General features: G+C 37.6%; 2 protein-coding genes, 1 non-coding gene and 1 pseudogene across 3 annotated transcripts in view; all 4 read right to left on the bottom strand.

The window, feature by feature from the left end:
* Positions 1–17,058, bottom strand: part of Commd1 (copper metabolism domain containing 1) — a 165,726-nt gene that overhangs the window by 26,192 nt on the left and 122,476 nt on the right. The window lies entirely within an intron of this gene.
* Positions 1–17,058, bottom strand: part of B3gnt2 (UDP-GlcNAc:betaGal beta-1,3-N-acetylglucosaminyltransferase 2) — a 177,247-nt gene that overhangs the window by 103,185 nt on the left and 57,004 nt on the right. The window lies entirely within an intron of this gene.
* On the bottom strand, positions 548–7,263 carry LOC141414816 (derlin-1 pseudogene; annotated as a pseudogene).
* On the bottom strand, positions 6,579–6,687 carry LOC141415226 (U6 spliceosomal RNA). Its single transcript, XR_012440230.1, has one exon. It is a non-coding gene; the product is annotated as a U6 spliceosomal RNA (small nuclear RNA).

The raw sequence follows: 17,058 nt of genomic DNA, 5'->3' as shown, positions 1-17,058 counted from the left end.
CTCATATGTGGACATTAGATCAAGGGCAAACACAACAAGGGGATTGGACTTTGAGCAGATAATAAAAGCGGGAGCATACAAGGGAGGGGTGAGGATAGGTAAGACACCTAAAAAATTTAGCTAGCTTTTGTTGCCCTCAATGCAGAGAAACTAAAGCAGATACCTCAAAAGCAACTGAGGCCAATAGGAGAAGGGGACCAGGAACTAGAGAAAAGGTTAGATCAAAAAGAATTAACTTAGAAGGTAACACACATGCACAGGAAATTAATGTGAGTCAACTCCCTGTATAGCTATCCTTATCTCAACCAGCAAAAACCCTTGTTCCTTCCTATTATTGCTTATACTCTCTCTACAACAAAATTAGAAATAAGGGCAAAATAGTTTCTGCTGGGGATTGAGGGGGTGGGGGAAGAGGGAGGGGGCGGAGTGGGTGGTAAGGGAGGGGGTGGGGGCAGGGGGGAGAAATGCCAAGCATTGTATGCACATATGAATAATAAAACAATAAAAATTTAAAAAAAAAGGAATAAATAAAAAAAAAAAAGGCCAATGCTCAGGAGATGAGAGTTTTTGGGACGTAATCAAGTTTTTTCAAGGGCTGGCCCAGAAGGGAAACTCAGGGGTACCAAGGGCTTTATAAGAAGGGAAAGGAGGTGCAGTGAGACAATGGGCAGGACGTCTATGTACTGAGAGGTGTCTTCGCCATCTACAGCTTACCTCCTTTATATTTACCCCTGGCTAGAACATTGCAATTGACCTCAACCTCCTAGGGCCACTTCCTGTATATATATATATTTAAAACACACATACTACTTTTCTGCAAGAAAAACCTCACAACAATTTGAGTGCTTTGTGTTAGTTGACATACAGAGCTAAAGTCTAAGGAGGGGATTTAAAAGGTCAGCAGAGGTCCTGCTCTAGAGATTATTTAGCAGTTAGCATCTTAACCCATTTAAGTGGGCTTAAATAAATCTAAAGAAAGATTACTCAGCAGTTAACATCTTAACTCCTCTTTAGAATTTAGAAAGGAAAAGGCAAAAGGTAAGATACGTAAACCTTGGGAAAGAATCAGGGAGGAGAAATAATCTTGCAGAAATGCAAAGAGAAAAGGAGGCAAAAGTAACTGCTAAGGACAGCCTCCAAAAGAACAGCAGCATTGAAAGTATATACAAAGGTAAACCTATGTACCACCCCACACAAAGACTTCTGTCACATAAACTAATGTTTCAACTCCAGAAGTCAGGGTCAATGTCCATACTCTTACAGGGCTAATCACTCCTATCAAACCTAAAGGAGAAAACAGGCCTCAGAAAAGCAATTAACATTTGACTTGGGGCAGCCAATTCATAATGTAAGGGTCAAAAAACCCTAAGATAGTAAAAATTAGACATAAACACTACTCTTATACTTGCCAAGTCCACTATATGTATTGGAGATTCAGCTTTAAATAAGACAGGATCACTGCCCTTAAGGAGGTCCCATTATAATGGGGAAAAGACAACAAAATAAAACAACCTAAGAAGCAAGAGCTAGGCACATGGTGGCCCACGCCTGTAATCCTAGCTACTCAGGAGGTTGAGTTCAGGAGGATTAGGTTTGAAGCCAGCCTGGGTAAAAGGTTTTCAAGACCTCCATCTCAACCAATAAAAAGCAGGGTGCGGTGGTACACACCTCTCATCCCTGCTACACAGAAAACCTAAATAGGATTGTGTCCTAGGCCAGCCATGACATAAAAGCGAGACCCTATCTCAAAAATAACCAAAGCAACTGGGCACCAGTGGCTGATACCTGTAATCCTAGCTATTCAGGAGACAGAGATCATGAGGATCATGATTCAACGCCAGCCCCAGGCAAATAGTTCCAACACCCTATCTTGAAAATAGCCAACACAAAACAGGGCTGGCAGAATGGAAAAAGAGGTGGAGTGCCTGCCTAACAAATATGAGCCCTCAGTTCAAACCCCCACACCACCAAAATAATAATAATAATAATAGTAATAATAATAACCAAAGCAAAAAGGGATGGAGTGATACAGCATTTGCCTAGCAAGCTTGAGGCCCCAGGTTCAACCCCTAAAAGCAAAATAGACCATGTATTTCATAACTTTTAATCTACAGTAGACATGTAGAACAATACTTTGGATGTCATGAGAAAACTGTTAGCTACTTCCCAAATAATTTATTCAAAGGGGTAAAAAAGACTGAATGAATTATAGATAGAGGCTGACCCAGTTCCAAAATTCAATTCTCACATTATTGTCTGCTTGGGTTAGCGTCAATGCCTCCGTCTTTTAGTAATATACAAAAGCAGGATGACATCATTTAGAGGGAGATAATGAAGACCCAGATAATATAAAATTACAAAATACAGGACAGGAAGTCAGAAGACCTGGGATCTACGTCCAACTCCATCACTTGATATTCACAGGTAGTTTACTTTAACTTTTGGAGCCCAACTTTCTTCGTCTATTCTATCCCACTTCAAATGTTTTTTAGAAAGTTTTAATGAATAAAAGAACTTGAAAATTTAAAACACTGGACAAAGCCAGCTATAATTTCCTAATCAAAATATTTATAGGAAGACTCAAATGAGGAAATAGCCAAGAGTAACTACATTTAAGACCACAATGAATCATTTGCTTCCTTTTACTTTTTCCTGGCTGAAAAGGCTCACCTTTTGGAGGAAATGGATTCTAAAAGTGGTTTCAGGGTGCACAGAACCCATTTAGTTATTACTCCCACCTCAAACTGGTTGAAGATCAAAAAATTACCTTCTGAAAAGTATTTTGTTTTTTGGCATTCTGCTCCAAGACTACATGTCCTTACTCTTTTTCTGTAATTTGCATGACTGATATTTGTTCTGCATAGCAGTAAGAACTTGAATAAGAATCATGAGACTTGTTTACCTTCAGGATTAAAAAAAAAAAAAATTGTCCTCCTGGGTCCCAGTGGCTCACACCTGTAATCCTAGCTACTCAGGAGGCAGAGATCAGGTTCAAAGCCAGCCCGGGGAAATAGTTCACAAGACCCTATCTCAAAAAAACCCTTCATGAAAAAGAACTGGTGGAGTGGCTCAAGGTGAAGGCCCTGAGTTCAAGCCCCAGTACCCCCCCACACACACATTGTTCCCTACTAAAAGACTACATTCAGCATGGGTTAGGTTCAAGAACCATAAGTGTTAAGCACACCTAGCACTGGGAGGAAATGTGGTCTGAGTGGAACACCTCGTGGCCAGGCCACAGGCTGCTCCTCACTGGCCTCCAAGTTGAGAGCCTCAGCCCAAGTGTGTCTCTGGCCTCTGCCATTCTGATTGGCAGCTAGCCTCAAGCTAGCAGAGGGCACACCAAATCCTGACACTCCTCTTCTGTTGCTGGACAGCCATCCATCCAAAAACTGATGAGTGGATACAAAATTCCTTCCTCCCAAGTCTGAACATTAGGAAGAAATAAAGATGGAAACAAGATTCCCAATTAGCTCATTGATTACAAAGCCTCCAGTGATATAGTTGAATCTAAGGATAACCCAGGGTAAGTAACAGCCTTAAATCTTGTTCCAAACCAAAATGATTACAATCATGTCTCTATTCAGCTGGGCTCAGACATAAAGCATATCCATTGCTAAGCCAGTAATCACGATGAAAATCCAGTTAAAGAGAAGCATGAATAGTTTGCTGGCTTCCCATCAAAAGCTCCTGCTTCAAGTCATATAGAATACTGATATAAGAAATATAAATTGACTAAATAATGAAATCTAGTTCCTGGACCTATAGGGAAATAAAAGGTGGCAGTAAGTAGCCTCCAAATTTGCAAGTGACAGAGGAAGGTTTCAGGCCAGAGGAAGAAGTAGGCTGGGCTGATGAGGCTGAGCTTAAACACCAAGGGATCCACGATGGGTTTAACGAACCAGTAGTACATAAAGCTGGCATGCTCCTGAACCAGTCCCTGATGTCTGACGTCTTCATCTCTCAGCTGCCCCCTGCACTACAGCTGCAGGCTCCGTAAGTAGAAAGTGTCAAGGTGGTAGCTGCCAAATTTGGATCTCCATGTCCTTTCTATATGAGTTACTGTTGCTGAATATTTTTAATTTGGAGGTAGGAAGTCATTATGAAGTCACCTCTTCTAACTATTAAGACAATGATTACCAAGGACCTTGAAAATCTCTTCTTAGAACCTGCCCTTCTCCTTTCTTGAGTTTCTCTATAGCCACCATCATAAATTCAATTGTCTATGGGGCAGAAGAGCCAAGTAGAAAGTTACAGCTGGGGCAATATGGGGAGCCAAGTGAGGAGTAGTGGGACTGATGTGGTGAGAACAAGTATCATCTAAGGGGATAATCATTTGTCAGCTTTAGTCTGTTACTTGCAGAAAAGTGAGCAAATCTTTGCTATGTCAAAAAGAATCCAGAAACTAGCTGGGCATAATGGTCTACACCTGTGGTACCAGCACTTGGGAGGCTGAGGCAGGAAGATAGGGAGTTTAAGACCAGCTTTAGGCTACACAGTGAGACCCTATCTCAAAAAACAAACAAACAAAATGATTCCAGAAACTACACTGTTGTATGACACCCCCAAAATTTTTATTTGTAAAATGTTCATAGTCCTCTGTGGCTATGGAAGGAAATCAGGCCAGTCTGGGCCTCATAGGGCTGAGGAAAACACCAGAAACTGTTGTTACTTTCGCAGGCAAGCCTTTCTCTCTAATATGTACACTTGCACATATGTATGTGCACTTCCAACGGTCTCTGCTTATGTTTACCAATTCTGTTCTCTTTTCCCTTCCAGAAAACTTCTGAGGTATACAGATGGCTAATGATTACTCTCCTAACCCAAGCCCTACATGACCTCTCAGTTACATTGTTCTTTACCATCTTGTAGCTTTTCTATATCCAAAGTTCTCAGAAGAATCTATCTCACTCAAAAATTATTATCTCTTCCCTAATAAGCAGAACCCATCATACCATACTATGTTACAAACACCTGATTAGCCTACAGATGGGCCACCCTTGCTCAAGGTTTCCTCTGATCTAACTATCTGGGGCTAGTAGGTAGGGTTGAAAGCTGGCATGGTATGCTATTCACATAACAAGGCTCTTAAGTCATGTAGGATAGATGTTTTGTGTTGCTGTAATAGGATACCACAGACAGGGTAATTTATAAACAAAAGAAATTTATTTCTTATACCTCTGGAGGTTAGGAAATCTAGGATTAAAGGGCCTGCATCTGTCAAGAGCCTTCTTGCTACATCATCCCATGGTGGGAGGTGGAAAGGCAAGAGAGCAGTTGTTCAGAGAGCTAGAGGGAACTTGCAGCCTCGTGCGTGCACTTTTATAATCTGCATCAATCCATTCATGAAAATGGAGCCCTTATGACCTAACCCCCAAACAGTTACACTGGGGAATAAGTTTCTAAGACATGATTTGGGGGAAACACATAGTAGGGCAGGCTATGATATTTTTGCTGTAGCTCAGGAAGAACATTTTTTTTTGTGGGACTGGGATTTGAACTCAGGGCTTTGTGCTTACAAAGTAGGCGCACTATTGCTCGAGTCATACCTCCAGTTCATTTTGCTCTAGTTATTTAGGCGATGGGGTCTTGTGAACTATTTGTCCAGGCTGGCCTCGAACTGTGATCCTCCCAATCTCAGCCTCCCAACTAGGTAGGACTACTGGCATCAGTTACTGGCACCAGCCAAAATAACATTTGCTCTAGGTCAGGTAGCGCACAGAGAACACTTAAAACCAAATAGAAGTGATGACCAGTTAAGATTAGCAAACACATATGATTAACAGGGACTGATAGAAATATACTGAACATTTAACTAAAAATGGTATACATGGGCCCCTTGATCTAAGCAAAGTACCATATATACACACATATTTCATGCACATGGAAAATGATTATTTTCCAAAGGATTTCATAGGCATTTTAAATATAATCCCCTTAGGGCCTGGGGATGCAGCTCAGTGATAGAGTGTTTGCCTAGCATGCATGGGGCTCTGAAAAAAAAATTTTAATTCAGAGATCTGATGTTTGATTTTTCTAGTAATTTACATATTATTTAGAATAACATAGTCATTCAATAAAGCATTTTTTAATTTAATAAACTCTATTTAGGTTTAGTATTTGTATGTCACTATGTAATCTGGACACCAAAATATAAACCCTAAATTAAATTAGTATAGGCAAAGATGATGATAAACAAGCAAGGATTTCAATTTTAAATTAAACCCAGAGCAAGCAATTTATTCCAGATTGTGAAAATCAAATAGTAAGAGATTTTCTGTGTTGTCTTAGTATTTTGCACAACCCACTCCATTACATGACTGTTTCTTAGACCTAGAAAAGACTGTGCTTTTTATATATACACAATTTTATCTCTAATACCTAGAATCTTGCCTGGCATACAATAGGCACTTAGAAATGACGAATGAGTTGTTAGTGGGAAGGATATAAGAATGGAATAAAGATACATTGAATCCAGGCAGACTGTCCTACAATAAGCTTAAATGAAAGAAGACAGATGGAACACATACAACACTAAATTTTTTTTAATTATTTATTTTAAAATAAGGAATTATTTATTTTAAAATATGGAATATTTCACAAATTTGTGTGTTATTCCCATGCAAAGGATCATGCTAATTCTTCTGTGTATCATTCTAATTTTAATATATGTACTACTGAACTGAACACAAATTTTAATTACTTAGAAGATTTCATTTCTATTTATATTGCTGATTTTAGGAAACATGTACAAAGACAGTAACTTTTTCCAAGTTTTTACCATATGTGAAAGCAAAATTATTCACCCTAGTCATTTTTTAGGGGTAATATAAAGATAAATCTATTAAAATTTCTCAATTGATCTACTTAATGAATTATAGACTTTATAAAGACGTGACTGTCTTCTAGATATAATCTCCACCCACAATAAACTTGTGGTAGTATGAAATAGATGCATATACGTGATGAATTGCAATTTGAAGTAAAACATCAATATAATAGAAAAGGCTTAGTTTGGGTATTATAATTACATATAGAAGGCAAATATTAAGTCTAGCTGGAGGAATTAAAGAGTTTCATGAAGAAAATGACAATTGTACTAGGATTTCTATAGGAAAAAAATAGAGGAAGGAATATTTTAGAGTAGAGGGAACAGCAAAAGTACAACGAGTTGAGAATGTATAAATATCTAAAGTATGATCTGATGAAAGGATACTTGAGGTGGGATTCAATCAAGGTGAGAAGTCATAATAAGGCAGTAGAACTTCATACTTCTTGGCTGGGAATATAGCTCAGTGGTAGAGTGTTGTCTAGCATGTGCAAGGCCGAGTTCAAAAACCCCTGCAAAGCAAACAAACTTTATAATTCAGGTGATGGGAAAAAGCTGTGCTAAAATGGGAAATATATATTTGGTCTTTGTCCCTGGTTTCTGACACGTAGCTCCTAATACCTTTGGTAACTCTGGTAATAAAAGTATCTTTTGTATATGCTAATCAGACAACTGGTAGCTGGGTCCCTAGATAGCGGCAAGATGGGTACTGCTAGAAAGAACATCAAGGAATCGTTAGAGACTTAGAAATTTCAGCCATACCACCTGAACTCTGTGGAGAGCAGAAGGGCTGAAGATTGAGTTAATCGACAATGGCATGATTCAATCATGCTATATGATAGAACCTCCATAAATAACCCTAAACGACAGAGTTCACAGAGTTTCTAAGTTAGTGACCACATCAAGTTACTTGAGGGGTGGTATGCCTGGAGAGGCCATGAAAGAGTTGTACACCTTTGCCTGTACCTTGCCCTATGCATCTTTTCCATTTGGCTGTTCTTTACAAGAAACTGATAATGCCAAGTAAAGCACTTTTCTGAATTCTGTGAGCCAGTCCAGCAACTTATTGAACCTAGGTGGAGGGAATACTCAATTCATAGGTGCTCAGAGAGTTAGGTGGAAGGAAAAAAACACACATTTGATTGCAAGTGCTGTGAATAACAACTATCTGGAAAAACCATTCAAGAGGAATGAAGTGACCAGGTATACATATTAGGAAGCATATGAAGGGCTAGAAAGACAAACAATTAGAAACCAGGAGAAGAGAAAGTGATCTCTAGAGTGGTATATGGGTACACAAAATACTATAGACATACAGGACTAGGAGAGAAAAGCAATGAAGACCACTTACATTTCTGGCCTAGGTCATGAGTATTATGGTGATTCCATTAACTGGAACAGGAAATTAGGGGAAGACACATATTTAAGGATAAGACACATTGAGCCAGAAAGTGCTTATAGAACATTTATTTAGCACTGCTTATCATATAGTTAGGGAATGTGGATCTGAGTCTTTGAGGCAAAACGAGAGTTAAAGACAGATTTGGAAGCAGCTCACAGGGAAATGAGAATGAAAACAGAGGGGTTGAGAGTAAAGAGAATTTTCAAGTGAAAGCACACAGAAAACAGAAAATAGCTGTGGCTAGATGTTTATTTACAGGACAAAGAGTGAAATAATTAAGAAGGCATTGATGAAGGAAACAGAAGGAAAAAATGGAAACCAAAATAGGAGTCAAGGGAGGAGGGAGAAGTCAAAATATAAAATATGACAAGTAGAGTGAAATGAGAAGTAAGATCATGCTGAATCTGGAAATTAAAAAGTTACTGGTGACTTTTGCCAGAACAACTTAAGACAAACTGGAGGGAAGGAGACTTGGGGGTCCCATTTCTATGCAAGTGCGCCAAGTACAGATTTACAGTATGAGGATTTCTTCTCGCTCATCCATTCACATCTAGCCCTTTCTTTCACTGATCCTGAAGTACCCATGGTCCCAGAGGGCTTCACCTTCAAGTCATTAAAACTTTAGGATACCTAAGCTAAAATTATGGAGAATCTTAGTAATATTGACAATTATTACCCATCTTTGGTAACTCTGTTGAGACTTAAACATACATTTTACTATTTGTAGAACATTATTTGGAAATTATGCCAGTATTAGACTGTTATTTTTCATGCAGAAATGGACAATGTAAATAGCCAGCATACAAAAGAAGTTTGGATGCTAGGTATACTGTCTAGTACTGACGAACATTTAAGAACAAAGTGTTACTAACATTGGGGATGTTTAGGGGATAAATAATAAATGATAGTGTGTCCATCATTATTTATCAAATCTTAATATTTTTGATGAAAGGAACCATCATCAAGTATTTATTAAGCACCTACTAGAAATATAGTTTAGCAGGAAATATACTGAATCTCATTCAGAAAGGAATGAAGTTTTCATGTTTTTATCTTGACTGAAAAAAGTTCAAACTGTATTATAACAATCCTATTGTTGTGAAAAAGCAACTGTGGACTTAAAGAATCTAGACTAGAAAAATAAAGATATAGTTTTTAAAGATTCATCCTTACTTTGCTTTTAACTCTCTGTGAAGCAGATTTCTAACGTCTTAAAAACCACAACTACTTCTGCAAATTAGAGTAACAGTATTTGCCTCCCCACTTCAGAAGGCCATTTGAGAATTGAGATAATGTTCTTATAGCTACTTGAAAAGCATAGATGAAAGGCCTTAATTGTCAATGATCAGTAGAATTATTCTGGTGCCATTTTTCCTACTCCAGTTGCCCTAAAGTCTATGCTTGAAAAAGCTACCAAAATATGTTTAAATATTTTAAAATAAAACTCTTAGTTTGTCTAATCTAGATGTAGTTCAGTTACAGCAATTATAGTGGTTATGTAGAACATTTACAAGAATACCAGACGTGCTAGAAAAGTAATGGTTCCATGCAGAGACTAGAAAAATCATTAACACAGCAAGTAATGGTAGCATAATTTCATCAAATTACAAAAAAGAGCAAATAAGCCTTTTTGAGATTTTATAAAACTGGATACTTTAAAATGAATTCTGAAGTCATTGTATAAGTCATCTGACTTATGACAAGGGAAGTTCTGGTTAGATCCTATGACAAGAAAGAAAAAAGAAACAAAAGCAACCCCCAAACTAAAGCTTTAAAATTTGATGCATTTAGGAGAAACACAGATATTTAATTAAATTTTTTAAAAGCCAAGATTTCAGTAGTCAATGAGACTGAATACTGAGTACAATGTACTTACTAATATAGTTAGAAACGGCTCCATGGAAACTAAAACTCTCTTAATTTCCAGGACATAGGAATCTTTTCTGTCACTGTCTTTTGTTTTTGTCACACCTTTTTCAGATGCTAGATTCCTTAAAAGCCTGGGCAGCATTACAAGACTCTGAAATCTCTACATCCTCTCCTTGAGCAAACCTCTGTTAAAGAATTAATTTATGAATTACTCTTGCCAAAAATGTTTCAAATCTCTAGACTTATCTTTCATTTTCTTTTCAAAAAGAAATCAAATGAATGAGTAAGCAGCAAGACAGATCCAGAAATTGAGACATTCTATATGAACACTGGCTTCAACCAACACAATGGCTCATGTCTATAATTTTATCTACTTAGGAGGTGGTGGTTAGGCCAGCCTTGGCCAAAAAAAAGCTCAGGAGACCCCATCTCAACCAACAACAGCTGGACATTGTGGTAAACGCCTGTCACCCAGCTATGCTGGAAGAATAAATAGGAAGAATACAGTTCAGGCTGGCCAGGGTGTAAACATGAGACCTTTTCCCCCAAATAAGGAAAATAGAAAGGGCTGGGGGTGTGGCTCATGTGATAGAGCACCTGCCTTGCAAGTTCAAGGTCCTGAGTGCAAATCCCAGTACTGAAAAAAGTTGGCTTAGGTACTTCAAAAGAGACAGAGATAAAGAGATGGGGTGGGAATAATGGGGTGGGGGTGTCTGTTGACAGTAAGACTACTGCAGTTAAGCAGACTACTCTAGATTTGAAATTGGCAGCAAACTTCAGCCCATGGACCAACTCTGTCTTGCTCCCATTTTCTTAGTCTCATCCATTTTCATATTATCTATGATGGCTCAGGCTACAGTGGCAGAGTTGAGTAGCTGTGATAGAGACATTGTAGCACACAAAGCTTAAACATTTACTATCCAGTTACTTATAGGAAAACTTTGTTGACTACTGCTTTAGATTAAGAGATTTAAAATGACACAGAAACAATGTGCTCATGAGAACAAGATCCTTGTTTCAAGTACCAGCAAAGTATATATACACTCAGAACTGCAAAAAGTCTATAGTCTATTCTTCAGCATCATGGAGTAATAAAAAATTCAGCATCACAAATCAAAAATTTATACAAGCTTTTACAATCTAGTCTTTTTTGGGGGGGCGGTCCTATATCCAATTCTTAACTCCCCATTCAGTGGTAATTGTATTAAATTGATGAATATAAGGTTAACTTTGAGATCCAATGATAAATGTATAGATACATACACACATACATATATGTGATAACTTTGACATCACATATTTGTATGTGATGTGTGTGTGTGTGTATATATATATATATATATATAATTATATGTATATTAAGTGACTTAAGTATATTAAATGACATTTTTTTAACTACTGGAAAAGGAAAATTAGACCCCTGACTTAAAGTACATACAATAAATTCCTGACAGGTTACAAATTTAATAGTAATGCCAAAAGATAAACAAAAAACCCCACACAGGATTGTATGTATGTGTGTGTGTGTGTGTGTGTGTGTGTGTGTGTGTGTGTGTGTGTGTGTTTGTGTGTGTGGTACTTCAGTTTAAACTCAGGCTTCATACTTGCTAGTTACTTGCTACGTAAGTGTTTTATTACTTGAGATATGCCCCCAGTCCAAGGAGAACATTTTTAGATATCTAACAAAAAGTGGGAAATCTAAAATGAAAGCATAAAGAGGATTACATATTTAAATAAAATTAAAAGTTCTTCTGAAGAAAAAGGCATCATTAACAAAGTTAAAAAGCAATAAACTGCAATACATAGATTCAAAATTTCCATAATACAAAAAGCTTCTTTAAGTTGACTAAAAATCATAAAAACTTCAATAGAAAAAACAGGCATAGGATGTGCATAGGCAATTAATAAGAGGAGAATCAGATAGATAGCAGACATATGAACAAGACTCAACCTCACAAAGGAATGTAGAGTAAAGTAATAAGGGACAACACTTTTTAAACACCTAGGTTAAGAAAATTAAAAAGCGCTAACATTCAGGAATGACAAGGATATAGGACAAAGGAACAATTTTATGTATTGTTGCAAAACTGTGAATTAATACCACTTTCTGAAGTGGTCCAGTAATAGCTATTAAAAATTCAAGTATGGAGTTGGAAATGTAGCTCAGTGGTACAGTGTGTGCTCTGTATGAGCAAGACCCTGGGTTGAATTCCCAGCACCTCCCAAACTATGTATACCCTTTGCAATAGAAATCCTACTTTTGGGACTCTTCCAGAAACAAAAGCACACACATACACACACACACGATTTTTTTTTGATGGATTGTTTTTAATGATAAAATACCAATAAAACAAAACAGTAACATCTTAAATGTCATTAATGGGAGAATGGTTTACTAGAACATTGAACGAGTATTAAGTCACTGTTAAAAAAGAATGAGTTATACCTGTATCTAATTGAGTTACAGAATTTCCCAGGATCTATCTTAGTGGTAAAGCAAACTTGAGCTTAAGCAATGAGTATAATACAATCCAATTTTGGTAAAGACATTCAACCAAAACACCAGAAGTATGATTATGTTTCTATCTACAAGGAATATGATGTGAAAAAATACTATTATGGTAGAACTAGGAGATATATACTATTAAATTTTTGCATATTTTTATAGTTTTCACTGCTTTTATGATGTACTCTTTCATAATTTTTGAAAAGGAGCTTGGGAAAGTAAAATTTATTTAAACTTTACTTATACTTATTTTACTTATACTATTCAATGACTGTTTATCAAGAATCAAAGACTACAAACCCATTTCTCTGGTGAAAGTAAATGCATGCAGCAATTTCCACTAATTTCTCCTCAGCAAGAAGGCCAAAATATATATCTCAGTCACCAACTAACAAATACCAAGTGCACAGGTCACCCAGTTTTGTTCTGTTCCACTATAAAACAAGAGTTACAATATTTACCTCATATGATTATGCTCAGAATTAGCTAAAACAGTAAAAGTAAGCGACTTTAGTTAGATCCTGATACATTTTAGAAGGCCCTCCCTACTCTACACCCTAAACTCAGAGGTTCTCTAAAGATCAAGTTACAAGATGGAGAGAAGTGAGGAAGTGGGGTAAGAGCTGTGATAAACTGGAGAGATTTCTAAATTGTTTTTTAAAGGGGATGGGCACTACTTCACTTTAGTCAATTATTGATACATAGAAACACAGACCTAGAGATGTTTCTGATTTTTTAAAAAGTTATAAACTCCACATTAGTATTATTTTTGAGATAGGTTCTTGCTTTTTGCTCAGGCTGGTCTGTGATCCTCTTAATTATATGTTCCACAGTAGCTGGGATGACAGGCATGTGCCATCACACCCAGTTTTTTCTGTTGAGATGGCGGCTTGCCAATTTTTTTTTTTTTTTTTTTTTTTTGCCTAGTTGACCTGGAACCACCACGTCCTACAGCCTCAGCCTTCCAAGCAGGTGGGATGACTGGAACACATGACCATGCCCAGCTACTGGTTGAGGTGGGAGCTTGCAAACTTTTGGTACATGGTTGGCCTCAAAGTGATCTCCTGACCTCTGCCTCCCAAGTACCTAGGAGTACAGGTGTGAGTCACTGGCATTTGGCAAACTCCCATTTAAAAAATATTGACATATAATTCATATTTTTTAGAATGTCTAGACTGAATAAAATATTTGCCAGCTAAATTCTGTAAGTCACCAATTTGCAATCTATGTCTTAATGGTTAGGAGAGAAGAATGGAGTGGCATATTCCTTCCAAGAAGCATTCAAAGATTTGATGAGAATAGAAAGTGTTGCTCAGTTAGTTTCATCATTTGGTTCTTAAGTTTTTCCTGTGTTCTGAAAATCATAACAGGCAAGATAAGGAAGACAAATACTGCTATCTAGAGGCAATGCCAAACACAAAAAATAAAGGACTTGAACACTGTCTAGCTCTCGGGTTCAGAGTACTATATAATACAAAATTTGTCTGGTCTTTGTTCCACATTCCTTGCAGAGAACATCTAAATCTTTGGAATTTCCCAAGTGACAGGAGTGTCTTTGGTGGACCCTGGTAGTTCACACTAATAAGTTAACTCATTGTGGAACCCTAGAGAGCTTATGCTAATGGGGGCTGGCCAAGCTATAGTCCAACTTTGTAATGAGAGGGTTAGAGCTTTGAGCACAATATGATCAAGTTTAACCATGTGCCAGTGATTAAATCAACTGTACCTATAAAATGTAACCCCATTAAAAACTGTGGACACAAGTACTAGTAGAGCTGCTCAAGTGGTACAGTGCCTGCCTAGCAAGTGTGAGGCCCTAAGTTAAAGTATGCTGGGCCGGCAGGGCTGGGAGTGGGGAGGAAGACCCTCTTGGACACAGATTCTCAGCGAGAATTTCTGGCTAGCAAACAGAATGATGTAGTGGGAGGGCTCTGACTTCAAAGAGATAAGGCATGGATGTTTTGCTTTTGGAACCCTTCTACATTTCATTCTTCTGTTGGTTTTTTCCTGATTTATATATTTTATAATTAAACTATAATCATAAATATAGTGCTTTCCTGAGTTCTGTGACTTGTTCTAGTTAATTACTACCTGAGGAAAGTTGCAGGGATTTGTAGCCAGAAAGATGGTCAGAAGAGCCAATGGCCTGGGACCCCAAACTTGCAACAGGCATCTGAAGTGAGGGCACTTTTGCTGGGAATTGTGCTTTTATCCTGTGGTATCTGTGGTAATTCCAGTTGGTTAGCATCAGAATTGAAATAGTGTAGTATTTCAAGAACATATCCTCTAAGTGTAAGATTTAACACTGTTAAGACATTTTGATAGATCTAACTTGTTGACGCTAAAAATTATAATTTCAAGAGTATGCAGTAGCCAACAACTTATTTAGCTTATAGTCTAATTCAACAGCTTGTATTTCAGCCACAAGTGACGTTAGCAAAGCAAGTGCCAAATGTTACATTGAGAAGACATCAACTTTCTTTTTTTTTTTTTTATTATTCATATGTGCATACAATGCTTGGGTCATTTCTCCACCCTGCTCCCACCCCCTCCCTTACAACCCACCCCACCCCCTCCCACTCCCCCACACCCCCTCGATACCCAGCAGAAACTATTTTGCCCTTACCTCTAATTTTGTTGAAGAGAGAGTATAAGCAATAACAGGAAGGAACAAGGGTTTTTGCTAGTTGAGATAAGGATAGCTATACAGGGAGTTGACTCACATTAATTTCCTGTGCATGTGTGTTACCTTCTAGGTTGATTCTTTCTGATCAAACTTTTCTCTAGTTCCTGGTCCCCTTCTCCTATTGGCCTCAGTTGCTTTTAAGGTATCTGCTTTAGTTTCTCTGTGTTGAGGGCAACAAACGCTAACTAATTTTTTTGGTGTCTTACCTATCCTCACATCTCCCTTGTGTGCTCTTGCTTTTCTCATGTGATCAAATTCCAATCCCCTTGTTGCATTTGCCCTTGATCTAATGTCCGCATATGAGGGAGAACACACGATTTTTGGTCTTTTGGGCCAGGCTAACCTCACTCAGAATGATGTTCTCCAATTCCATCCATTTACCAGTGAATGATAACATTTCATTCTTCTTCATGGCTGCATAAAACTCCATTGTGTATAGATACCACATTTTCTTGATCCATTTGTCAGCAGTGGGGCATCTTAGCTGTTTCCATAACTTGGCTATTGTGAATAGTGCTGCAATAAACATGGGTGAGCAGGTGCCTCTGGAGTCACCTGTGTCACAGTCTTTTGGGTATATCCCCAAGAGTGGTATTGCTGGATCAAATGGTAGATCAATGTTTAGCTTTTTCAGTAGCCTCCAAATTTTTATCCAAAGTAGTTGTACTAGTTTACATTCCCACCAACAGTGTAAGAGGGTTCCATTTTCCCTGCATTCTCACCAACAACTGTTGTTGGTAGTGTTGCTAATGATGGCTATTTTAACAGGGGTGAGGTAGAATCTTAAGTGTGCTTTTAATTTGCATTTCCTTTATTGCTAGAGATGGTGAGCATTTTTTCATGTGTTTTTTGGCCATTTGAATTTCTTCTTTTGAGAAAGTTCTGTTTAGTTCACTTGCCCATTTCTTTATTGGTTCATTAGTTTTGGGAGAATTTAGTTTTTTAAGTTCCCTATATAATCTGGTTATCAGTCCTTTGATGTGTAGCTGGCAAATATTTTCTCCCACTCTGTGGGTGTTCTCTTCAGTTTAGAGACCATTTCTTTTGCTGAGCAGAAGCTTTTTAGTTTTATGAAGTCCCATTTATCTACGCTAACTCTTAGTTGCTGTGCTGCTGGGGTTCCGCTGAGAAAGTTTTTACCTATACCCTCTAATTCCAGAGTATTTCCTACTCTTTTCTGTATCAACTTTAGAGTTTGGTGTTTTAGTTCCTCGGTTTTTCCTTTAATTACCATTTTATCTTCAAGTTCCGAGATTCTGTCTGCTGTTTGTTCTGTTCTGCTGGATTGGCCTTCCGTTTTGTTTTGCAATTCTGTTTCATTCTTTTTCTGAGGTTTTCCATATCCTGGGTAGTTTTCTCTTTAATGTAGTCTATTTTTGTCCTAAGTTCATTTATCTCTTTATTAATTGTGTTCTTTGTTTCATTTTGGTGTTTATACAGTGCTTCTATGGTTTCCTTTATTTCTTCTTTGGCTTTTTCAAATTCTCTATTTTTGTTGTCTTGGAATTTCTTGAGTGTCTCCTATACATTTTGGTTGACCATATCCAGTATCATCTCTATAAAATTCTCATTGAGTACCTGTAGTATTTCTTCTTTTAGATTATTCTTGTGGGCTTCATTGGGTTCTTTGGCATAGTTTATCTTCATTTTGTTGGAGTCTGGATCTGAGTATCTATTTTCTTCATTTCTCTCTGGTTCCTGTACTAATTTTTTGCTGTGGGGAAACTGGTTTCCCTGTTTTTTCTGTCTTCCCATCATTGCCCTTGGTG

The sequence above is a fragment of the Castor canadensis genome, chromosome 12 (genome assembly GCF_047511655.1).
Source record: "Castor canadensis chromosome 12, mCasCan1.hap1v2, whole genome shotgun sequence".
Lineage (NCBI taxonomy): Eukaryota > Metazoa > Chordata > Mammalia > Rodentia > Castoridae > Castor > Castor canadensis.
The sequence above is the reverse complement of the archived record's forward strand: the minus strand, read 5'-3'. Positions and strand labels throughout refer to the sequence as shown.